We start from the raw sequence: 26,465 nt of genomic DNA on the forward strand, positions 1-26,465 counted from the left end.
GATCATTAACACATTGTGTGCATAAATCAATGTGTTAAGCATGATAAAATAATTATGGAGAAACTTCATACGTACTCAACAAATCCATACATGTACTCGTATATGAAAAAACAATCACTGAGAGGGTGATTACTCAGAAAAAATGAGTGAGAGAGAGAGAGAGAGAGAGAGAGAGAGAGAGAGAGAAAGAGAGAGAGAGAGAGAGAGAGAGAGAGAGAGAGAGAGAGAGATGATGATGGCTATGGAGTTCAGAGCTTCTCACCGTGATTTAGAATTGATCAGGGGTTGTCAAAAGGCTTCTTGATTTGTCACAAGAGAGCGGTGATGAGAGCTATGTAGAGGTATTTATCATGAGAGAACACTCTTTTAGATGAAATGGAAAAATCCCACAACTTTGGGACTGATTTCAATGCCTATGGATTCCTATTTCCCATTTGATTTGGGATAATTCCATTTATTTTGGGAATTTTATATATAAGTTTTTTGTTGAGGACTTGTGTTACATTAGTCAACGAGATAGATTCTTAAGAAAATGGTGGTGTTGACAAACACCTTTTTTGTCCCATCCCAAATTGTATTTTCATGTTGGTGTTAATTGATACTTTATAAAACATACATAGACACAAATAACAAGAAAAACAATATATGAAGATGAAATGCTATTTAGTTTCTCCTATCAAGCTAGCTTGTGCTTTCTCCACAACATTGGATGGGATTTTAATTGCTTCTGCAAGTCTTCCATCCCTTGGAGTCCATGACCACACAATTCCATCAACACAACGCCTTGGGTTAGCAAGATTGCAGTACCAATTCTTTTTTCAACAATCCTCGTATTGCTCTTGGATTGTGGGATTTTTTTTTCGATGTTTTGGTGCCCAGTATTGAATGAAAACTTTCTTGTAGTTAGGAGATGAGCTGTCTACATCAACATTTGACTCTGCAACTCCTAGCCATATCGGATATTCTGGATCTGCAGGTCTCACAAGAACAAAATCCCCTTTCCTTACATCAATTTGAGGCCTAAAAGCTTCCTGTGGCCTTGCACTTTGAGGACCAACATAGTGATCATTCATTCTTCATATCCTTGAAACTCATCTGTGTCTTCCTCTATCTGCTGCATTCGATGACTCCTTGTAGTCTTTGGCCGAAATGATGTATATTCACCAGTTTGTTTATCGGTTGGTTGTTCAAGCTCACTAATTATTTTTTGCCAATAAATAATAACTGGCTCCATGTACTTAGTAGAATCGTGCTCCTTTCCCTTTAGTAGAGTCCATCTTTTCCAAAATTCAAGATATGTCTTAATCCCTTGAATAACAAGTGGACTATCCCTCACATAGTCTGTTATAGGAACCACATCTGGACAACCTACTGGCAATTTTGGTTTTCCTTGATCATCTTTTTTTCACAACTCAATTCCTGACTCCCTTGGCATCCAATCAGGTGATTTGGGGTGAATTTTGTACTGCGTTACTGGGATTTCACCTTGCATAAAGAAACGAAATTGAAGTGGCTTAGAGTGTCCAACAAGAGCATCTTGTCCATCACACATGTACCCTTTAACAAAGGATTTGAAGTCAGGAACTTGCATCATGAGAAATGGTGCTAGAGATGAGCTTTCACATTTTTGAAAATGTTCCATCAAATGTGGAAAAGTGTATGTCATTCCTGTTCGCAATCTCTCTGAGAACCTGCTAAACAGTGCATCTATGTCCTCATGTGTATGACCCACCATTAAGAATCCCATATGCACGGTTTTGAAAACACCTTTTGCTACTAGCAAGGATAAGTATGCAAATAAAGATCGATTCTTATTCTCTCCTGCACAATTATCTAGCTGTAGCAAAAGATTCTCTGGCAATTTTCGAAACACGGGAGTGGACATGGTATCCATAACACATTGAGAGGAGGTTGTTTGCAAGTTAGCAATCTCTTCATTACATCCTTCAATAGCCAATGGTGGTGCTACTACTGCTGATGCATTCCTTTCACGATCTTTCATCATCTTGTTTTGGTGGTCTAGAGCTGTCCTTGAATTCAATGCAAAATGTTACATTGTTGCGGGGCATACCATCATGGCATAAATCTCCTAGTCCATGGTTTTTTGTTCTTTCCAAATCCTGTATGCATAATGCAGGGGAACCAATTGTAGCATTCGTATCTGAAGGCCATAGACCATTTAACAACCATACAATCCATGCCCATGCCCATGTGTTATCATACATGTTAATGATACTTGCAATTGATATACATTTGCATAATCTTTTGAGTTCACTCGCAATCTAGGTATTGCTGTTTTGTTCTGGTCCATTTTATCATGTATAATGCATAAATACTTATTCCTTTGCATTTGCGAGAATTTACGCCAGGTGTAGTACACATTTCTATAGCTTTGTTGTTGCATCATGTGAATTCTACGTTCATCCTTCAAATGTGAAATCCACTCATCATCCTTTGTTGTCTCTAGTTGAAACCTTATCCTTTATCCGACTACACACAACACATTTGGAGAACTTGCTTGTTTTTGACAAGGACAGAGTAGCAAACTTTGTATTCCAAATCCTATTGAATGTAGTGCTAGACATTGCCTTGAGACTCATACTCTCGAGTGTTTTATTGACATTATGTAAGATGTCTATTTGCTTGTACGTGTTTGGTATTGCAAGCAAGGTTTCCCTGGTACCATCTTCCATAGTTCTACTCTTATGTGGCATTTTCTTTGAGGCTTCATCTACAAAAGAGCGCATCAATGCCCTTCCCATTTCTGTATGGTCTTTTCCTTTTCTTATGACACCATCATTACTATGCACTGAGCGTTGAACCCCATTTTCAAATTGTTCACGGTAACGATAAAATGAACTTTTTGGAATGCCATGAATTTCGTACCAAGCTCTACTACAAACTTCATTGCCATTAAATGAAAATACATACAAAGTCTTTGTAGTTGTTTTGTTCTCACGCCAAGCAACCAACATTGTATCATACACATAGTTGGTTCTATTTTGCAAACTTTGTCCCCAAAATTCATTGCGCATAGCCATGAACTTATCTCTATTGGCATATTGACAACAGCTCATAGAACAACAATCTATGGTTGAAATAAGCTGGACAGATGATATGGATGCTTGATTGGATCTTTTAGAAGGTTTCACAGACATTTTTTGCTTCCTATTTATAAAGCAATATTTTTGTTTTTTTGAAATAGGCTCTACCAAACGAGCTAATTCAATGAATGTATCTTGTAATGTGTCACTAGCATGTAAATCCTTATATTGTAACAATGCTTTTCCATCCATAATTGTCACTCTCTTGATAGGCCAACAAACTAGATTGATGCTGCATACATCAGATTGTGTAGAGATAGTAGCCTCAGAAGCATAGGATGTTTCAATACCAATACTGATGTTATTTTCACCTAGCTCACCAAAATTTACGAAATCAAATGGACACACATACATGACAACCCCTTCGGCTACTACACGTGTTTTGCTTTCATCCCAAAGCTGAACCGTTTTATCCTTCCAAACCTCCCTATAGCTCATTCCATGAGATTGTGCCTCCAATGCTCCCATTCCTTTGTGAGTTTCAGACATAGAAACCCCTTCGTATTGTATCTCATTCATATGTTCTAGCAACCCAATACTCCATTTCACCATACTATGAAAAGCATCTCCCATTGTCAATGCATCCATTGTTGGGAATGGAATGAGTGCTTTCTTCTGAAAACACAAATCAAATGACACTGATACATTGCCTTCCCCAATAAGCATGCCTGATCAATATGCGTTTGGGTTTGTCTCACATACACTCCCAAGGGCAACCTTTTGTGTGGCTACAAACATGCATACTCTATCACCTTGATTAAAATCCATACCTGCAAGAAGATATTAACAAATATTTGTTAAGAAAAGCATCACAAAGTCATGTCATTGTGAGTATATATATGTAGGTGTTTCATGATGAATATATATACACAGGGCACTATATGTGGTTGTTTCATGATGGGTATATAGAATCCTATGGACTTAGGGCCATAGGATTTTATATGTAGGTAGTTCATGATGAGTATGTATTCATCCTATGGCCTTAGGGCCATAAGATTCTTTATGTAGGTGTTTTGTGTTGAGTATATATAAATCATGTGGCCTTTAGACCGTATGATGTTTTATGCACGTTTTTTGTGTTGAGTAATTATACATCCTATGACTTGAGGGCCATTGGGCACTATATGTAGTTTTCTCATGATGGGTATATAGCATCCTGTGGCCTTAGGGCTATAGGATGCTATATGTAGGTGTTTCATGATACATATTCACGCATCCAAGGTCATAGGATTCTATATGTAGGTGGTTCACAATGATTATGTATACATCCTATGGCCTTAGGATCATAAGATGCTTTATGAGGTGTTTGTGTTGAATATATAGAAAAAATATGGCCTTTAGTCCATATGATGTTTTATGCAGGTGTTTTGTGTTGAGTAAATATACATCCTATGGCCTGAGGGCCATAAGGCACTATATGTAGTTGACCGATGACGGGTATATAACATCTCGTGGCCTCATAGGATGCTATATGTAGTTGTTTCATGATGCGTATATATACATTCTATGGACTTAAGGTCATAGGACACTATATGTAATTGTCTCATGATGGATATATGGCATCCTATGTCCCTAAGGCTATATGTAGTTGTTTCACAATGCATATGTCTAGGTGATTCATGATGAGTATGTATACAACCTATGGACTTAATGCCATAGGGTACTACAACTAGGTGTTTCACGATGAGTTTGTATACATCCTATGGAGTTAGGGCCATAGGATGATATATGTAGGTGGTTTCATGAGGAAAAATGTAGGTGTTTAATAATGAGTATGTATACATCCTTTGGACTTAGGGTCATATGATGCTTTATGTAGGTGTTTTGTGCTGAATAAATATATATCATATGGTCTTTCGACATTTCTTACACTACATGGGTTGTGTCATGTATACATCCTATAGCCTCAGGGCCATAGGGCACTATATGTAGTTATTTCATGATGTGTGTGTGTATATATATATATATATATATATATATATATATATATATATATATATATATATATATATATATATATATATATATAGTCTATGGCCTCAAGGCCATAGGGCACTATAAGTAGTTGTTCCATGATGGGTATACAACATCCTATGGCCTTAGGACTGTAGGATGCTTTATGTAGGCGTCTTGTGTTGAGTATATATACGTCCCATGGCCTTTAGCCCATATGATGTTTTATGCAGGTGTTTTGTGTATAGTAAGTATACATTGTATGGCCTCAATGCCATAGGAAAATGTATGCAGTTGATTAATGATAGGTGTCTCATGATGAGTATTATACATCCTATGGCCTTAGGCCATAGAATGCTATATGTAGGTGTCTTGAAATGATTATATATATACATCCTATGGCCTTAGGTCCATAGAGCCCTATACGTAGGTGTTTCATGATGAGTATATGAACATCTTACGGACCAAAGGCCACAGAATGCTATATGTTGATGTTTCTAGCTAAGTATATATAGATCTTCTGGATTTATGACCACACGGTACTATCTATTCGTGTTTTGTGATGAGCTATATATACATCCTATGGACTTTGGGTCATAGGGTGCTATATATAGTGATTTCAAAAAGCTAGAGCCTGCCAACACATAAGTGGGTACGTATGACCCGCAAGATATGCCACGTGGAGCATCCACATCGATTGATCCTATGCCATGTGGTGCATTCAGAACCATTGATTATATCTAGAGACTGTGTCTCAAGTAGTCTCGTGGATGTACATCCGAATGATATGTTTACGTCTTTGAAGGGACATAAAAAGTGGCGGTACGCACATATTGCATGATCAAATGTGTGAGCAAATTGCGTATGTGCACCCTTACAACCCTTTTCGCAAACACGCACTAGCACCTTTGCAACCCATTCTAATATATGGTCTCCTCATTTAAATACTATTTGTATAAATATGTATATGTTGCATGTATGCTCACACTTTCAAAACACACTTGCAACTAGTGTGCAATTGCACGTGCAAAAAAAGGTAGATTTTACTTATTTATTGTTTTTGCTTACCCCGATTTTTTCCAAAATGAGTTTTCAAGTCTCCTGGTCAACACTGCACCAAAAAATAGGACACTTTTTTTGGGCAAAAATTCTCTAATTTTGATTGCTTTTTAGTGTATTTTTAGTATGCAATTTTTGGTCCCGAGACGGTGATTTCAACCATGGGTATCATTCCACTCGTAGAGAGAAGATACGGACACTCACAAAATCTCACGCCAACTCTTCAAAAAAATTTCATACCCCTTTTTTTCCCCCTCGAAAAGCTCTTTCACTTTCCAATCCACTGGTATGACTCTCCCCCTAAGAAAACGATTCTAAACCCTTCAAAATTCAAAATAAAGAAGAGCAATAAGTTTAAGTTTAAAATTTTGAAATTCAAACTTTGAATTTTGAATTGACAAAATTAACTAACCTTATCTCTATCTCTCTTTCTTTCTTTTCAAAACCCTATTGTGTTATCTCTATCGTGCGTCCTCCCTGTGCCTCTTTTGCTCTCTCGAATAGCGCTCTGTACGTGCTCCATGTGCCTCTCGCGAACGCCCTCTCTGCGCCCTCCTTGCACTTCCTCTGCTCTCTCGAACAACGCTCCATGCACGCCCCCGGCGCCTCTTCCAAACGCCCTCACCTCTCCCAAATGCCTCATTTGCACCGCCTCTGCCGTGTGCCCTCCCTACGCCTCGAAGCACATCCTCTCTTGAATGCCTCCTCTCTTGAACGAACAGCCGCCCTTTGTCGCCCTCCCTGCACCTCCTCTCAAGCGTGCAGCACCTCACGACATTGGACGCCTCCCTGAGCCTCTCTCCCGTCTCTTCCGCCTTCTCTCTTCCTCCCTGTGCCTCTCTCCCAAACACGGTAGTGCCTCACGACACCGCTTGCAGTTAAGCTCATTCTTTCTTTGTACATTTATTTACCTTTCTCTATTAAAAAAAACAATAAAACAATAAAGAACTAACCTTCGTATTGTAAGTAGTCTGTTGATGTGAGAGAGGTCCTAAAAAGAGGAGATGTGGTAGGGGGTGTTTCAATGGCAATGCTGCAAGTAAACCGCTAGATATGCATGCCCAAATTTGACAAAAGACTGCCTGCTATATGAATGGGGAGAGATGAGAAGAGGGAGAAATATAGTTATTTGGAGTGAGAGAGAAAGGAGAGGAGAGAGAAAAAAGAGAGGAGAGGAAGCTTAGAGAGAGGGAGGAGAGGAAGAGAGGTAATTAGGTCAAATAAACAATTTATATCCGAGAGAGAGAGAGAGAGAGAGAGAGAGAGAGAGAGAGAGAGAGAGGGGGGGGGGGGGCACCTTGTGCCCCTGGGGCCGTAGGGTGTCAACATAGAGCATAGAGGGGTTTTTAGTAGCATAGAGGACACCTGGGCCCTGGACCATAGGGTGTCAATGTAGAGCATTTAGGTTTTTTATTATTATTGGCATGGAGGATGACACCTTGTTACAGTAAAGCAATAGGAGACAAACATAGAGCAATTATGGTTTCTTATTAGCATGGAGGACAACGGCCATCAGATGCCAAGATAGAGCATGGAGAGTTTTTCCTAGTATACAACAAACCCTACAGACATAAAGAAAGCACCCTTGGCCACAGGTTGCAAAAAAACCCTCATGAAGGGTTTCTTCAAAACATAGAGAGCACCTTGTGGCCTTGGGGCCATAGGATGCCAATATAGAGCATAGAGAGGTTCTTACTAGCATAGAGGGGATCCTATGGCCTTCAGGCCACAGGGTACCATATAGAGCATAGAGAGGTTCTTACTAGCATAGAGCGGACCCTATGGCCTTTAGGCAAAATGGTGTCAATATAGAGCATGGAGAGGTTCTTACTAGAATAGAGGGGACCCTATGGCCTTCAAGCCACATGGTGCCAATATAGAGCAAATAGTGTTTTTTATTGGTATATAGAGCATCCTATGGCCCTAGGGCCATTGGGTGTTAAAAATTCATCATGAAGATTTTCTTCAAATTGAAAACATAGAGGGCACCTTGTGGCCATAGGATGTCAATATAGAGCATAGAGAGGTTCTTACTAACATAGAGGGGACCCTATAGCCTTCAAGACTTAGGGTGCCAATATAGAGCAAATAGTGCTTTGTACCGGCATAGAGGGCACTCTATGGCCCTGGGGCCATTGGTTGCCAAAACAACGAGGGTTTTTTGGAAACATTGAGGGTACCTTGTGGCCTTGGGGCCAGATGTCAATATAGAGCATAGAGCACAGAGCATAGAGAGCTTCATACTAGCATAGAGGAAACCCTATGGCCTTTAGGCCACAGGGTACCAATAAAGAGTAAATAGAGGTTCTTACTAGCATAGAGGGGACCCTATGGCCTTCAGGCCACAAGGTCTCCTCAATATAGAGTCAATAGTGTTTTTTTACTGACATAGAGAGAAAGCACCCTATGGCACTGGGGCCATAAGTTGTCAAAAAACCATCATGAAGGGTTTCTTCAAAACATAGAGGCCACCTTGTGGCTTTGGGGCCATAGGATGTCAATGTAGAGCATAGAGAGGTTCTTACTAGCATACAGGGGACCCTATGGCCGTAAGGCCATAGGGTGGCAATATAAAGCAAATAGTGCTTTTTACTAGCATAGAGAGCACCCTATAGACTTTAGGTCATAAGGTGTCAATATAGAGTATAAAGAGGTTCTTACTAGCATAGAGGGGACCCCAAGGCCTGAATGCCATATGTTACCAAAAAATGATCATGAATGGTTATTACTAGCTTTTACTGGCATAGAGAGCACCCTATGGCCTATGGGCCATAGGTTGCCAAAAAACGATCATGAAGGGTTTCTTTAAAGAGTAGAGGGCACCTTGTGGCCTTGGTGCCAATATAGAGCATAGAGAGATTCTTAGTAGCATATAGGGGACCCTATGGCCTTCAGGCCACAAGGTGTAAATATAGAGCATAGAGAAGACCTTCAAACTAGCATAGAGGGGACTCTATGGCCTTCAGGTAGAGGGTGCTAATTCAGGTTGCCAAAAAAGGATCATGAACGGACTCTTCAATACATAGTGGGCACCTTGTGGCCTTGGGGCCATAGGATGCCAATATAAAACATAAAGAGGTTCTTACTAGCATAGAGGGGACCCTATGGACCTTGGCCCATAGGTTGTCAAAAAACCATCATGAACGGTATCTTCTAAACATAGAAGGCACCTTGTGGCTTTGGGGCCATAGGATGTTAATATAGAGCATAGAGAGATTCTTACTAGCATAGGGTTTTTAGATTACACAAAGAGTACATTATGGCCTTAGGGCCATATGGTTTCTAGCTAGCACAAAAAGTGCACCCTGTGGCCTTAGGGCCATAATGTTTCTAGCTAAAACAAAAAGCACCATGTGGCCTTAAGGTCATAGGGTTTCTAGATAACTAAAAGAGCACCCTCCGACCCTAGAGCCATAGGGTTTCTAGCCATCACAAAGAGCATCCTATGGCCCTAAGGGCCACACGGTGCTCTTTGTGCTAGTTAGAAATCCTAGCCATCACAAAGAGCACCCTGTGGCCTTAAGTCTATAGAGTTTCTAGCCATCACAATGACCACCTATGGCCCTAAGGCACCTTATGGACTTAAGGACATAGCGTTTCTAGCCTTCACAATGACCACCCTATGGCCCTAAGGCACCATGTGGCTTTTGGGCCATAGGGTTTCTAACCACTTGCCTTAGGGCCATAGGGTTTCTAACCACCCTATGGGCCTAAGGCACCTTGTGGCCTTAGGGCCATAATGTTTTAATCTAACAAAAAGAGTACCATGTGAAATTAGAGCCATAGGGGTTCTTACACAAAGAGCACCATGTGGCCTTAGGGCCATAGAGTTTATTACACAAAGTGCACCCTATGGCCTTAGGGCCATAGTTTTTCTAGCTAACAAAAAGAGCACCATGTGGCCTTAGGGAGATAATGTTTTAAGCTAACAAAAATAGCACCATGTGGACCTAGGGCCATAGGGTTTCTTACACAAAGAACACCATGTGGCCTTAGGACCATCTGATTTCTAGCTAACACAAAAATCACCTTGTGGCCATAGGTTTTCTAGCTATCAATATGAGCACCCTCTGGCCTTAGGGCCATAGGGTTTCTTTTACAAAGAGCGCCCTATGGCCTTAGGACAATAGGCTTTTTAGCGTTCACAAAGAGCACACTCTGGCCTTACGGCCATAGGGATTCTAGATTACACACAAAGAGCACCCTATGGTCTTAGGGTCATAGGGTTTCTAAATAACAAAAAGAGCACCCTATGACCTTAGGGCTATAGGATTTCTAGCTTAACCAAAGAGCACCAAATAGGCCTTAGGGCCATAGGGTTACTAGCCATCTCAAAAAGCACCCTATGGTCTTAGGGTCATAGGGTTTCTAACCATCACAAAGAGCACCATGTGTCCATAGAGCCATAGGGTTTATAGCTTACACAAAGAGCTCCCTATAAACTTAGGGCCATAGGGTTACTAGCCATCACAAAGAGCATCTGTGGCCTTACGGCCATAAGGTTTCTAAAAATCACAAAGAGCACCCTATGGGCTTAGGGCCATAGGGTGCTCTTTGTGATGGCTAGGGTTCTCTAGCCATCAAAAAGATCACAAAGATCACCCTGTGGCCTTAGAGTCTCTAGCCATCACAAAGAGCACTCTGTGGCCTTAGCGCCATAGGGTCTCTAGCCATCACAAAGAGCACCCTGTGGCCTTATGGCCATAGATTTTCTAGCTTACACAAACAACACCCTGTGGATTTTGGGCCATAGGGTTTCTAGCTAACACAAAGAGCACCATGTGGATTTATGTACATAATGTGGCCTTAGGGTCATAGAGTTTCTAGCTAACAAAAAGAGAACCATGTGTCCTTAGAGCCATTGGGTTTCTAGCTAGAAAATAGACCACCATGTGGTCTATTTCTGTTAACCCTCACGGCTCACGGACACCCTATCACCTACGACGGACATTGTAACCTACGGCGGACATCGTATTATTTATTTGGTAGAGTCAGGTACCGGGTTTGTCGGTCCAATAGGAAAAGGGTAAGAGTGATCGTCGATGAGAGGCACACTCTAACTGGAAAAGTGATCGCCGATGAGAGTCAGGTATTGGGCTTGTCGGTCCAATAGGAAAAGGGTAAGAGTGATCGCCGATGAGAGACGCACTCTAACTGGAACATTCAAGGGATTAGTTGGCTAAGCATGGGCGCCCAAGTGTGAATGGGGTGAGCTCATATAAAAGTCAACTAAACCTAAAATTCACTCATTCTCTCATTTGTGCAATAGAAGAGTGCTCTTGCTCCATCTCCATCTCCATCTTCTTCTTCTTCACCTCCTTGTGTGTGTGGGTATGTGTGTGTGTGTGTGTGTGTGTGTGAGAGAGAGAGAGAGAGAGAGAGAGAGAGAGAGAGAGAGAGTGGGCAATCGAGCATTACGAAGGCACGACGGCGGTGAAGTGGTTGAGCGCTGCGTAGCGGCGTCTCCTTCTTCTTCGCGGTGAGGAATCGTCCAAAAAGCAAGCGTAGAGCGGTGAGTGACACACCATCGCCTTCTTTGAGCTTACTAGTTTAGGCTTGTTGTGTGCTTGGAGCCATTTGTGGCTCGCACACGGTGTATCAGCAAGTTCCTTGGATTGACACGTGCGACATAAGCGCACATTTTTGGCGCCGTTGCCGGGGAATGCCATACATCAAGCTCGAGTAGCACTCTGTGCTTCTCCGTGGTGCAATTTCTATTGTAGGAGAGGCAAGGAAGGAGGGTGTGTGTGTTGAGAAGAGGGATTTGGTGTTATACTGTGTGTTTTTTTTGTTAATGGAGTTTTCAAAGGTACTGTGTTTATTTTCTGTGTATTAAGGTAGTTAGTTTTTTTTGTTAATGGAGATTTCAAAGGTTCTGTGTTTATTCTTTGTGTATTAAGGTAGTTAGTTTTCTGTGTACAGTAAGTAGGAAGTAGATTAGTGAGAGTTAATAGAGTGTGTTAGTGTGTAAGAGTAGGTGTATTAGTTAGAAGTAGGTAGATAGAGTGTGTGTATGCTCTCGCGCAGGCCACGGCGACCTTATTGTTTTTTTTTTTTTTTTTTTTAAAGGTAGGATTGGGGTCGGGAATATCTCCCAGACCCAAGCCCAAGCTCACAGCGACCCTCTAAGTGATACGCTCGTTTCGAGCTATCACACACTTTAATCAAAAAAATCAAACATTAAAAAACATTCAAAAAACATCAAAAACAAGAAAAAATCAAGTAGAAAACGGGGTGCAAAACACCCACAAAACAAAACAAGTAACCTTTGAGGGTACTTGCCGACACTTGTAGGGCACCCAAAGCACATGTATCTACGCTCTGGTCGTGTGCTAGAGTCCGAACAACTAGCTAGTGCTTCAATTTACGGGGGTACTCACTATCCTTCCACGCTAGGGTCTACGCCCTCGGCGGGGACCCAAGGTAGTGCAACCCAAGACCCAAATATAGCGGCTAGCGACTCTTCCTCTGACTACGATATTATGGAAGAGCATCTTACACAAAGCCCTGGGGGAACAAATGAAACCGTGTCTAGCTGGGCCCAACAACCTATAACTAGTGTTTTTAGCCGTTTGATGGAAACTTTTAGTAGAGCTACGCGCTCTGAACCTACGGCCAGTGAAGTAAACGAAGGGGGTGGGGAAGTAGAATAACCATTCACATCTCCTGTAGACCCCACACTCCCTCAGAGTGTCCACGTGGACATTCTACCTACCTCATTTACTGAGGGCCCTACCGAGCTACCACCTTCCAAAGTTTCCTCTAAGGTAGCGGTGACTAAAAGTCAAAACACGGGAAGCAACATTGCATCCACCTCACGGCAACCCTCTAGTACACCAAGTTTGGACGGGGTATTTCTCAATGAAAATTGGGAATATGACCTACACACGGAGACTTTGACCGACCTATACATGGGCTACACATACCATGTGGGCTGGTTAGAAGTTGTACAATCCACATCTAGTGCCACTAGTCTAGAGGAACAACAACACATGATCTGCAATGTCATCCATAGGATTATCCAGTCCGAGAGGCAAAATCGAGGAATGAACATACCTTGATGGGTCCTATGCGATTTTTAGACACGGGCAAAGGGAAACAACCCACTCTATCACAAATGGAGACTCCCCCAGTGAGTCCCATCGATCCCCCATATGTTGTTTCGCCAGGGGTCTCAATGCAATCTGAGCCCACAAGTGATAGCTTTACTTTTCCAATTCTAGCTCATCTTTCCCTTGATGACACCACGGCTACCATGCCTACCCAATGATGGGCATGCCAAGAAACACGCCATGGACCTCAGTTGTTAGTAAAGCACCACTACATGGTAGCTCAATGCCTGCAACAATACCTACAAGTGTGTACCAATCGTATGCAGCTATGACTCACACTCATGTAGTCCCTACCCCTCCCATTGTTTCAACTACCTATGCTCCATAACCACAATACACAAGTTCTTATTCCCATGGGACTATATCGGCTAGCATTAGCATGTCACATCCAACGTCTGCTATGCCTAGGGCCACTCATATGAACTATGGACCACCACATGGCACAACATCGTACCCAACGTGGAACCCAAGGGCTTCCTATGCGCCAAGCCCAATGCCAATACCTACTCCACATGTAGTCTCTGGAGCGCCTTCACCCACAGTACCTTCTCACTTAGGTGACTTGGAAACATTTGCTCAAGCTATAGGTCGATCTATTGCTGAGAATATGCGTAACGCTCATGATAGAGAGCCTAGAAGTAAGGCAATACAAATAGCCAAGCTCACACCAAAAATTAGTGGAGACGGGGATGTGAGAAAGCATATCGAAGTGTTTGAACAAATATGCGATTCTCTAGGAGAACACAATGACCTACATAAGAGCAATGCTTTAAACCTAACCTTAAGTGGAAAGGCTGGGGATTGGTATAGAACCCTAAGGGTGGAAGAAAAAACGATTTACCCTACTCTTAGGAGACTGTTCTTAAAAGAATACATACGAGAGGGAGTGCTTTGGGGTGTAGCCTCTCAGCTTCAAAAAGCCCAACGAGAGGAAGGAGAGTCGGTGAGAGACTTTATAAGTCGCTTGAAGCATTTGAATTCTCGTTGTAATCCAAATGAGCGCTTCAACAATAACCAATTGCTTGATAGATTCATTAGGGGATTACGACATGAGGATATCTACAATGGCCTAGTCATTAGAGGTATCACCACTTGGGAAGCAGTCACCACCAATGCGATCCAATTGGAGGATAATTTAATGATTCAAGGAGAAAGAGTGTTTGTTGAGCCTAAATTTATTAGCTCACAAGCATCTGGGCATCAGCCAATGACCCTAAAGCCTATTGCAAAGGAGCCAAAGATATTTGAGATGACTTTAGCAGATCTCACCAAGGCTACTCAAGAGAGTCTTAGAGACAATCATGCTCCGCAAAACAATCATATGTATCCAAGAAGGGAGCAACAATGGTGCTCAGTATGCAATGGACGGCATAGTACCAGTGAATGCCCTACTTTTAGAGTAAAATTCAATGGGAAATGCAATGCATGTGGAAGGTATGGTCATCAAGCTAAGGATTGCATAGTATTTAAGTGCGCGATGGCCAATAGACCAACCTTAGCATGGACAGACACACCTCGAGTGCCTGCATTGATGCCGGCTCCACCTCTTGAACAAACATCACAACATATGGTCCCTAGGGCCCAAAATGTTGTTCAAACAACACCCTTACCACCTCCAGTGCTAGGAACGCAACCACCACATCCGAGAATCACTTCTGTGAATCAAGTGGGTTGTGAGTCATCTATTTCTTGTTTGGAAGGCTATGAGGAAGATATAGATCCTAATATTGCCTATGGGATGGATGTGCTTGAAGAAAGTCCACAATACTACATGGAGGAATATTGGGGACAAGTCAAACCTGTATATCAAGTAGCTGCTCTTGCGGCAAGAGGTCAAAATATCAATTACACTGCTAAGAGACCACCTCTTCAATGCTATGAGTGTGGAGGTCCACATCGTGTAGCCGAGTGTCCTATTAGGCTACAAAAGAATGCCACACTAATGCAAACCAATCAAGCGAGCACGTCTACAATGCCGATACTCATGTGTAATCGATGTGGCATAGATCATTTGATTGCCCAATGTCCAAATAATCCAAATGCACCGAAGATCACGCCATTAAACTTGATTGAAGTTACCGAGGATCCATCACCAAGTACACCCGTGGTACCAGTAAACGTACTCACACGATCGATGCTCCAAAAACAAAATTATATTCTTGAGGAAAGAGACACAGCATCAATTGCCCAATCTCAGAAAAAGAAGAAAACACGAAGAAAGAGATCGCAAAAAGCAACGAAGTCAGACCCCAGCTCAAAGACCAACATAGGGACTAGTGACGACCCTGTATATATGAACGACGCTGAAGAAGATTCTGATTTAGGTGAAACCATGGAGACCAAAATGACCACTAACATAGAAACCAACAAGGAAGATCTTCATGAGCCAAAATGGCCAGGATCCAAAAAGAAGATAGGAGCTTACCCAAACCCTACAGAGGAGATTGAGCGAGTCAAGCATTTAAGGAGTTTGGTAGAAGATACCCAAAGGGATCTAGAACCAGCACCTAGGAAGATCCAGATTACAGACACCGTGTTCCCTACGCAACAACAACCTCACCAAGTCCATAGACCCTTGGACATACCTAGTGTCAACCAAGAAGAAAGTGACTTAAAGTCATGGGAAAGTGGGCGTACTCACTTTTTGATGGAAAGAATGTTTATAGAGGGACTACCTGATCCTATCGAAGAAATGGAGATCCCATCTTCCCCACGTCAAGGGACTCAAGGCCAAAAGGTGCCATTAAACATTGCCAAATTGATGGATTTCATGTCTTCAGAAGTTAGAACCACCATCATGTCCAAATTATATAAAGACCCCGAGCTAGTCTCAGCTCTTCGAGCCTTCCTCAATGGAGAACTGAAGTTAACAACTTGTTAACACTTAGATCCACAACCCAACTTAGATGAGAACCTTGTTATAGAAATACCTGTTAACAAGTTGGGACAATACTTTGAGGGTGATGAATCCAATGCGACCATACCAATCCCTACTAAGGTATTAACTATGAAGGGAATCCTTGATGGTGGTGCTGGGGTTAGCATTGTGACTAAAAATTGCTGGGAAACTATGGGGAGACCTCACCTAGTGACCACAACCATAGTAGTGAAGATGGCCAATGGGTCTATTGTTAAACCTATTGGGATGCTAGAAGATCTCAAGATCAAGGTCTTTGGACATAAAATAAGAGTTACCTTCATTGTTATGGATTTCTCCAAGCACACTATGGCATCGGAGATGATCTTAGGACGTCCTTTCATGAGGGAAGCAAAAATGGTGCATGACTTGTTGGGGTATAAAGCCCAATGTGGTCGCCCAAGTAAGTGGGCGGGCCGCCAAGTATGTACACATATTCTTTTGTTAAAACCTAATAAGAACTCACTATGCTCTACACATTACAGTAGAGCAAGTTCACCATATCGTCGTGCTCTTCTTCTCACACTCTCTCTCGCGTCGCACTTCCGCTCGTACTCCTTCAATTGGTATCAGAGCTCAGATCGAGGCTTGGGGCAGCACTGCAGGAGGCTAGAGTCACCAACTCAGATTGGAGTGAAATTTGACAGGCGAAGACACGGCCCCAAATCCTGTGGGCAAGCCCAAAGGGCTTGGTGTTCTCAGAATTTCATTCTGAGGTCATCTCGGCCACCGTTCGGCTTCGACAAAGGTCTGCGAAGGCCATTTTCGACTACGTGGTCTCGGCGGGTGCAGATCCGACTCTGCAAATTTGGGGTTTTCGGCCTACGACTGCAGGTGCTGAGGATATCGACACTCCCAGAGTGTTGATTTGTGGCTGTCTACACATCGAAAGAAGGCTCACAGTTCTTGGAGGCATGTCACATACGACACGGGCGCATCTACACACAGACTGTAGGCGACATCCACTAGTTCATCAGGTAGCTTGTGTTTGCTGCTTGATATTCCAGATTTCATCCTGACATTGCAGGTACTTCCACATGGGATGTATTGTCAAAGATGATGTATGTTTGTTGAGGGTTTGCTGGCTGTGAGTCACGCAGCAAACAACTGCCGTAGCGTTTATAGCATATAGTGGGAAATTTATGGATGTATGACTTTGTGGGAAGTCTATGTACTGTCAGATTTACTACAGCCTTTGTTGAGGGTCGAGTGAGGTTTTATTGAGCTGGGGGATTCTTGAATGTTGAGATCCTTTCGGTGATACAGGTCTTGGAGCGATCCCTCGAGCACCCTTAGATAGGCAGCTAGGATGTATTGACTGTGAGTTAGACAGTTGGGATTGCATCTTTGCTTTACTGCCGTTGAGGCATTGTCGCAGTCTATGCTTACAGGACAGTGACAGGACAGTCAGAGACAGTACAGGTGCAGGACAGGTTTACCCGTAGCTTACAGTGTCAGAGAGACAGTGTTTTTTGAGCTGTTTTTTGGTCTGTTTTTTGAGTACACCAGAGCCATTTTACAAAGGAGACTCTGCCAAAATTTATGCAGAATCTAAAGCTTTCTTGGTTCATTTGACAGGTTGATATTGGTTCAGAGGTCAGTTTACAGGGGAAACTCTGCCGAATTTTTCCCAAGAAAGTAAACCACTGTGAAGTGTAGCTATGGCTGGATCACAGGACACTGCTCTTTACAATATCAAGAAGCTGGATGGAACCAATTTCCCATTGTGGAAGAAGCAGATTTGGCACGTGTTGGTACAAAAGAAGCAGATAAAACCTATAAAGCTCAAGGGGATAAAACCAGAAGATATGGACGAAGATGAATGGAGCGAAATGGATGAATTGGCACTTTCTACCATTATGCTGACTTTGGCAGAAAGCGTTTACTTCAATGTAGCAGACGAGATGTTGGCTTATCAAGCATGGTTAAAGTTGAGTGATCTTTATGAGAAGCAGAGTGCAGCTTCACAGGTATACTGGCTTAAGAAGCTTGTTGACTTGAAGATGAAAGAAGGGACACCTATGTCCAATCATCTGAATGAATTCAACACAATCTACAGTTAGTTGTCAGCTCAAGGTGTCAAGTTTGATGAACCTGTTAGAGCTATGTTCCTGTTGATCACATTGCCGGAAAGTTGGGACACTTTTCGCACAGCTTTGAGTAATTCTGCACCTCCAGATGGTTTGAACATAGCAGGTGTAGAAGGAAGTCTGCTTACTGAAGAAAGCAATAGAAAGACAATGGACAAAGGCAAAGGAACAGCCTTAGTTGTCAGGGGAAGGACCAAAGAAAAGTACAAAGGTGGAAAGAGGAATCAGTCTCGTAGCAAGTCCCGCAGTGCTAAAGGCAAGAGTGACATAGAATGCTACCAATGTGGCAATAAGGGTCACATGAAAAGAGACTGCAGAGAATGGAAAGCAAAAAAAGGCAAAGAGAAAGCTGAAGACCATGGTGAGAAGAACAAGTCCTCATTGAAGATTCAAGAAATAAATGTGACAAACATTGTTGCAGAGGATGACAGTCTAGTGTCAGGAGACATTTACTTCTTGAAGAATACAATGGACTCAGCTCTTCTTACAGCATCTGATGGAAATGCACTGAGTGACTGGATTATAGACTCAGGGGCATCACTTCATGTGTCTCCAAACAAGGGGTGGTTTACCTCTTATGTGACCACTAAAGATCATGTTCAGCTAGGCAATGGGCAGACATGTGAGATCTTAGGTGTTGGAGATGTTCAATTGAAGTTTAAGAATGGCTCTTCTTTCACACTGAAGAATGTGAGACATGTTCCCGCAATTACAAAGAGCTTGATCAACACAGGTTTACTTGATGATGCTGGCTACGTCACCACTTTTGGACAGAACATGTGGAAGATATCCAAGGGTTCTATGACAGTAGCACATGGAGTAAAGTCTGGAGGACTTTACATGATTTATGTATAAAATGTCTCTAAAAATGTAATCAATGTAACCGAGAAACCGAACGTTTCTTTGTGGCATAGCCGGTTAGGACATATGTCCAAGAAGGGAATGGAAATCTTGTCTCGTTTTGGTTATTTGCCTGGCTTTTCATTTAATGATTTTGAATTCTGTGAACATTGTCTGTATGGTAAGCAAACACAGCAGCCACATAAGCATAGAAGCAGTAGAAGAGATACACAGTTGGCACTTGTTCATAGTGATTTGTGTGGACCTATGCCTAACCTATCTCTAGGGGGAGCTTCTTACTTTATGACATTTATAGATGATTACTCGAGGAAAGTATGGGTTTACTTTCTCAAGCACAAGGATGAAGCGTTTAGTGTTTTCAAAACGTTTGTGACACTTGTGGAGAATCAGAGTGGCAAGAAGCTTAAATGCTTACGCACTGACAATGGTGGAGAGTGTGTTTCAAAGGCCTTTCAGGACTTTTGTGAGTCAAAAGGTATAAAACATGAACTTACTGCTCCTTACAATCCTCCTCAAAATGGTGTTGCTGAGAGGATGAATAGGACCATACAAGAGAAGGTCAGAAGTATGTTGTCTAATGCACAGCTGCCAAATGGGTTTTGGGCTGAAGCTATATCAACAGCTGTTCATCTTGTAAATAGATCTCCTAACAAGGTTTTGCAGAAGGATTCAGTGCCAGAGATGGTATGGTCAGGCAAAATGCCCTCATACAAGCATCTCAGAGTCTTTGGCTGTGAGGCATATACTCATGTTGCAAAGGAATTTAGGAACAAACTTGAGCCAAAGAGTAGAAAGTGCATCTTTCTAGGCTATGGTAATTCTGGTGAGATGGGGTACAGACTTTGGGATCCCGAATCCAGAAAGGTTATCCGCAGCAATGATGTTCACTTTAATGAAGCCAAATATCATTCTAAACCAGAGAAAGTTGAGGAGATTAGAAGAGTTGTCTTCCAAGAAGATGGACCTGCACGTGCAAGACAAAATGTCAGGGCTCAAGAGGAGCAAGGACATGATAGAGTGGAACCACAGGTTGTGGTTGAGCCTGAGCCACCTATTGTGCGTAGATCTGGACGTGTCATGCGACCTCTTGATAGGTTTGTTCCATCTATGAACTATGTCATGTTGACTGATTGCAATGAGCCTTCATGTTACAAGGAAGCAGTGCAAATGAAGGACTCCAGGAATTGGCAATTGGCCATGCACTCAGAGATGACAGCTTTGCATAAAAACAAGACATGGAAGCTAGTTAAATTACCATAGGGCAAAAAGGCTCTACCTTGTAAATGGGTTTACAGGTATAAGATCACCGCTCATGATAGTCAGCCAAAGTACAAAGCAAGGCTTGTTGCCAAGGGCTTTAAGCAAGAACAAGGCATTAACTTTGATGAAGTCTTCTCTCCGGTGGTCAAGATGACTACATTGAGATGCTTTCTTGCATTGGTTGCCATATTAGATTTGGTGTTGCACCAAATGGATGTCAAGACAGCGTTCTTGCATGGTGATTTAGATGTGGAAATTTACATACAGCAGCCAGAAGGGTTTGTTGAGAAAGGCAAGGAAGATTGGGTATGCCAGTTGTTAAAGAGTCTTTATGGCTTAAAACAATCACCGAGGGCATGGTACCATAAATTCCACAAGTTTATGCTTTCTCAAGGCTACAAACGTAGCGAGTTCGATCACTGTCTATATACAAAGAAGGCTAAGGATGGTAGTTGGTTGATCCTTATTTTGTATGTGGATGATATGTTGATTGCTGGCAAGCACTTGGAAGAAATTTTAGCTTTGAAGTCAAAGATGGCAAAATCGTTTGACATGAAAGACATGGGTGAGGCAAGTCATATACTTGGTATGCGCATTGAGAGAGACAGATCAAAGAAGTTGATTTGGTTATCTCAAACAGAGTATATTGACAAGGTTTTGCAACGTTTCAATATGGAGAAGGGAAAGGCATTGAGTGTTCCATTGCCACCATATGTGAAACTTAGCAAACAAGATTGTCCTGTGTCTGAGGAAGAACATGCTGAAATGGATAAGATTCCATATGCGTCTGTAGTGGGTAGTTTGATGTATGCAATGATTGCTACTCGCCCAGACATTGCATTTGCAGTGGGAGTAGTAAGTCGATACATGTCAAACCCAGGCAAGAAACGTTGGGAGGCAGTGAAAGGAATATTGAGATACCTGAAAGCTACAAAGAGTATGCGTATATGCTATGGGAGTCAGGAGCTAAGTGTAAAGGGTTTTAGAGACTCAGATTATGCAGGTGACTTAGACAATCGAAGGTCTACGTCAGGGTATGTCTTTACATTGGCTGGTGGAGCAGTATCATGGCGTTCTAGATTACAAGATTGTGTTACTCAGTCTACTACAGAGGCTGAATATGTTGCAGCATCAGAGACATGCAAAGAATCAATTTGGCTTAATCGACTAGTAACAGATTTGGGAATCAAAGAAGAGATGCCTGTGTTATATTGTGATAGTCAAAGTGATATACAATTGGCTCGCAATCCAGTTTATCACTCAAAGACAAAGCATGTGGATGTGAAGTATCAGTTCATCAGGGAAATGCTTGAGGATAAGCAACTTCAGCTTGTCAAAGTTCATACCACAGAAAATCCTGCTGATCTACTTACAAAAGGACTTCCCTCAGAGAGCTTTGCGCATTTTCGCAAGCAGTTAGGTGTAGGGTAGTACACCACTTCTCTACATCTCTTGTATATTAGCTTGTATAGTAGCTTCTCTCACACTTAAAGTACCACATTGGACTTTAAGTGGGAGGTTGTTGGGGTATAAAGCCCAATGTGGTCGCCCAGGTAAGTGGGCGGGCTGCCAAGTACGTACACATATTATTTTGTTAAAACCTAATAAGAACTCACTATGCTCTACACATTACAGTAGAGCGATTTCACCATATCGTCGTGCTCTTCTTCTCGCACTCTCTCTCGCGTCGCACTTCCGCTCATACTCCTTCATGACTGGTCTAAAAACCATGTCTACTTGCAGTTCCAAGATTCTGTCATTCGAGTGGATCTTGTGACGGGTCGAGCACATCCTCTAGGAAACAAGTTTATAATTGATCATAGATCTGACACCACAGTTCACTCGGCCCCATTGCAGTATTTTTACACGTGTAAAGCGTACACTGATGTTGGGGAAGATTCTCCTTATATGGATGTACTACCTGGGATAACTGAGTCGGACAATGTGGATTGGGTCCACCTAGCAGCAACCATAGACACTTGGGGAAATAGGGGGACGACCTGGGTAACACATGAGGGGGATGAAATGCCTGTACCTTTAAATATGCTACAAGCAATGTATATAGCTTCTGGCAAGACTCATCCTAATATAACGAAGAAAACATACAAGTGGGTCCCTAAAGCTTCTTTAGCGACCATGGCGGATGCTAAAAAACAAAAGCCTTGTAAGAAACGTCCTACTCGCTCCAAGAAATGTAAGGAAACGTGGCGATGGATTCCTAAACGACTATCGGCAGCCCAAGGCTACTATCAAGGAAATGATCAAATCTGGGTGCCACAACGTAGATTGTGTTCTTACCTGTCACCTGATCCATATGAACCCACTCCTGTAGCTCCAAAACAAATTGACAGTCGCGGAAAGAAAAAAATCACAGAATGCTACACACCCGCTCCAGAGCTAGTTTGGGTACCAAAGAAAGAACGATTTGTCCTATGAAGCTTCTAGCTCCTCATGTAATGCATCCATAGAGGTAAAAGCTTCTCAGCCTCCACCTACAATAGTGGACCTCCATGAAGCTACAAATGACTCCACACCTCCCAGTGTTCAAGAATCACCTGATGGACCACTTCAAGTTTGATCCTAGGAGAGTACCTTACCACCCTTGCAACTAGATGAGGCACCTAAGGTAATAGAAAACTAATGGCAAAAATCCTCACCTATTATCGACTGGAACAATTGGTTTCAAAGGGTGACGAGCATATTTCAAACGATATGATCTACCCAAGGAAGGGGGGAATGTTTGCTGACAGTCATCATTCACTCACTCCCCTCTCAACCTTGTTTCCCTGACCTCTCAATCACCAATCTTAGGGAATGTATATATATAAAGCCTTATACTCACAAAAATAATAAAAAATAAATAAAGAGCAAGAGCAATTAGCAAACGAGCATGCACAATAAAAGTCAAAACATTGACTCAGACCTACACATTCGCATCCGGTACACTGAAACAAAAACCTATGCCATAAAACATCTTTGATCCTCACTCGAGTGATGGAGGGTAGGTGGAATTAGTACGATAGGAGTGTTTCTGTTTTAGAGTTGAGTGATTAGCAAAGTTTCTTTTTCCCACTAATGTGCCTCCTAGAGGTATTCTTTGTGTTTCCTAGTGTGTACAGGAGCGTGTTGCTGTTGTTAGGATTTGGACCTTCATGGAATCTTTATCTCGACGCACTCTTCAAATCAAGCGCAACCATCAACACAAACAGGTGTTTCTTGTCCATTAGCATTGCCATTTATCTTTTTGCATCTATGATTGTCTGCTTTGATTTTGATTGGTAGCATAATATCCAGCACATTTGCTTAGTATCAAACATTAAATTCAATGTCATTTTTTGTCATAATCACTTGTCTAGATTTAAAAATCAAGCAGTCCGACTAAGCTAGTTTGACCAAGTTAGGTGTTACAGATCTTCTCTTAATACCATGGGGAATGCCTTCCTAATAATCAATGGTTACTTAGGTTCTTAATCCGATCTAGGCAGCATTGTGTGAAATGTACTAGGGATTTCTAGTGGGCTTGACCCTATTGACCTTTAGCTTAAGTATTATAAAGGGAGTTTACTAGTGTGATGAGCCTGGGGAGGTGTATCAGTGTTATATGACCCCCCAAAGTTACAAAATTAAAATGCTGAAAACGAACAAACAAAAACAAATCAAAGTGCCACAATGTAAAACCTTAAGCAGGAAGAGAAATCTCAGCTTGATTGGGTACTTCACTCACATGTATCGCCTATGGTACTAGAGCCCTAGAGGTTCCCAGTGTGGGCGCTTTTCTTTGAAAAGCAAAAAACCCAAGGCATACAAAATAAGCACACATATCAAAATTGAATCACTGTGAAAAGACTTTGGGGGGTCAAAGAAAAGGTAATCAGTCAGGCGATGATTTCATGAGAAATTCCTTTTATCGTAGCTTAACTACAAGGTCTTCTAGGTATAGCCTCTAGTCAGCCCTCGAACATGAAATACTTGGCTCTCGCGATTAAACAACTTAATTGACCAGAGAAAATTAAGAAGCTACCCATGGTATTAATGTCGATCTCTAGTGCCTTTCGACCGTTAAATTAGCGACCCTAGACTTGTTTAATTTTTTACCTTTAGATCTGTTTATGCATTTAATTATATTGCAATTTAATGTTTATTGCTGACAAATTGTTTAAATTCTGTTACCAATCAATTTGTCTGCCTAAAATTGCATATGCTTTTTAATCGCTTATGAGAATGCAATTACTGTGCCAATGTTGTTTGATTTTGCAGTGACTGAAGAAGGCTTAGGACATTCATCTCAAATGCTCTTCCACCTCGACGAACGAGCTTCAACTCAATAGATTCCGAGGACGGAATCTACATCAGGAAGGGGGCCATGTTAACCCTCACGGCTCACGGACACCCTATCACCTACGACGGACGTTGTAACCTACGGTGGACATTGTATTATTTATTTGGTAGAGTCAGGTATCGGGCTTGTCGGTCCAATAGGAAAAGGGTAAGAGTGATCGCCGATGAGAGGCGCACTCTAACTGGAACATTTAAGGGATTAGTTGGCTAAGCATGGGCGCCCAAGTGTGAATGGGGCGAGCTCATATAAAAGTCAACTAAACCTAAAATTCACTCATTCTCTCATTTGTGCAATAGAAGAGTGCTCTTGCTCCATCTCCATCTCCATCTTCTTCTTCTTCACCTCCTTGTGTGTGTATGTGTATGTGTGTGTGTGTGTGTGTGAGAGAGAGAGAGAGAGAGAGAGAGAGAGTGTGTGTGGGCGATCGAGCATTACGAAGGCACGACGGTGGTGCAGCGGTTGAGCGCGACGTAGCGGCATCTCCTTTTTCTTTGCGGCAAGGAATCCTCCACGAAGAAGGCGTAGAGCGGTGAGTGACACACCATCGCCTTCTTTGAGCTTACTAGTTTAGGCTTGTTGTGTGCTTGGAGCCATTTGTGGCTCGCACACGGTGTATCGACAAGTTCCTTGCATTGACACGTGCGACATAAGCGCACAATTTCCATAGTGTTTGTATCTAACAAAAAGAGCACCATGTGGAACATAGGGTTTTTAGCTTACACAAGGGGATCCTATGGCCTTAAGGCCATAGGGTTTTTAGATTAGACAAAGAGATGCCTATGGCCTTAGGGCCATAGGGTTACTAGTCATCACAAAGAGCATCGTGTGTCTTTAGGGCCATAGGGTTTCTAGAAGTTACCAAGAGCACCCTATGGCCCTAAGGCCATAGGGTTCTCTTTGTGATGGCTAGAAAACCTATGGCTCTAAGGCCAAAATAGCACAAAGAGGTTACTAACGAACACAAAGAACACCCTATGGCCTTAGGGCATCCTTTGGCGCTAAGGCCATAGGGTGCTCTTTGTGGTGGTAACCTCTTTGTGCTCTTGTGGACTTAGGGACATAGGGTTATTAGCTATCTCAAAGAGCACCCTATGGTCTTAGGGCCATAGGGTTTCTAGGGCCATATGGTGTTCTTTGTGGTGGTTAGTAACCACAAAAAACACCCTGTGGACTTAGGGCCATAGGGTCTCTAGCCATCTCAAAGAGCACCCTATGGCCTTAGGGCCATAGGGTTTCTAGCTTACACAAAGAGATCCCTACGGCCTTAAGGCCGTAGGGTTTCTAGCTTACACAAAGAGCTCCCTATGGCCTTAGGGCCATAGCTAAGGCCATAGGGTTACTAGCCATCACAAAGAGCATCGTGTGGCTTTAGAGCCATAGGGTTTCTAGAAGTCACAAAGAGCACCCTATAGCCTTAGGACCATAGGGTTCTCTTTGTGATGGCTAGAAAACCTATGGCTCTAAGGCCACAATAGCACAAAGAGGTTACTAACAACCACAAAAAACACCCTATGGCCTTAGGGAATCCTTTGGCGTTAAGGCCATAGGGTGCTCTTTGTCGTGGTTAGTAACCTCTTTGGGCTCTTGTGAACTTAGGGACATAGGGTTATTAGCTATCACAAAGAGCACCCTATGGCCCTAAGGCCATAGGGTTTCTAGGGACATATGGTGCTCTTTGTGATCACTAGAAATCCTATGGATCTAAACCCATACGGTGATCTTTGTGATGGCTAGTAACCTTATGGCCCTAAGGCCATAGGGAGCTCTTTG

The sequence above is a fragment of the Adiantum capillus-veneris genome, chromosome 17 (assembly GCF_014529385.1).
Source record: "Adiantum capillus-veneris isolate H3 chromosome 17, ASM1452938v2, whole genome shotgun sequence".
Classification (NCBI taxonomy): Eukaryota; Viridiplantae; Streptophyta; class Polypodiopsida; order Polypodiales; family Pteridaceae; genus Adiantum; species Adiantum capillus-veneris.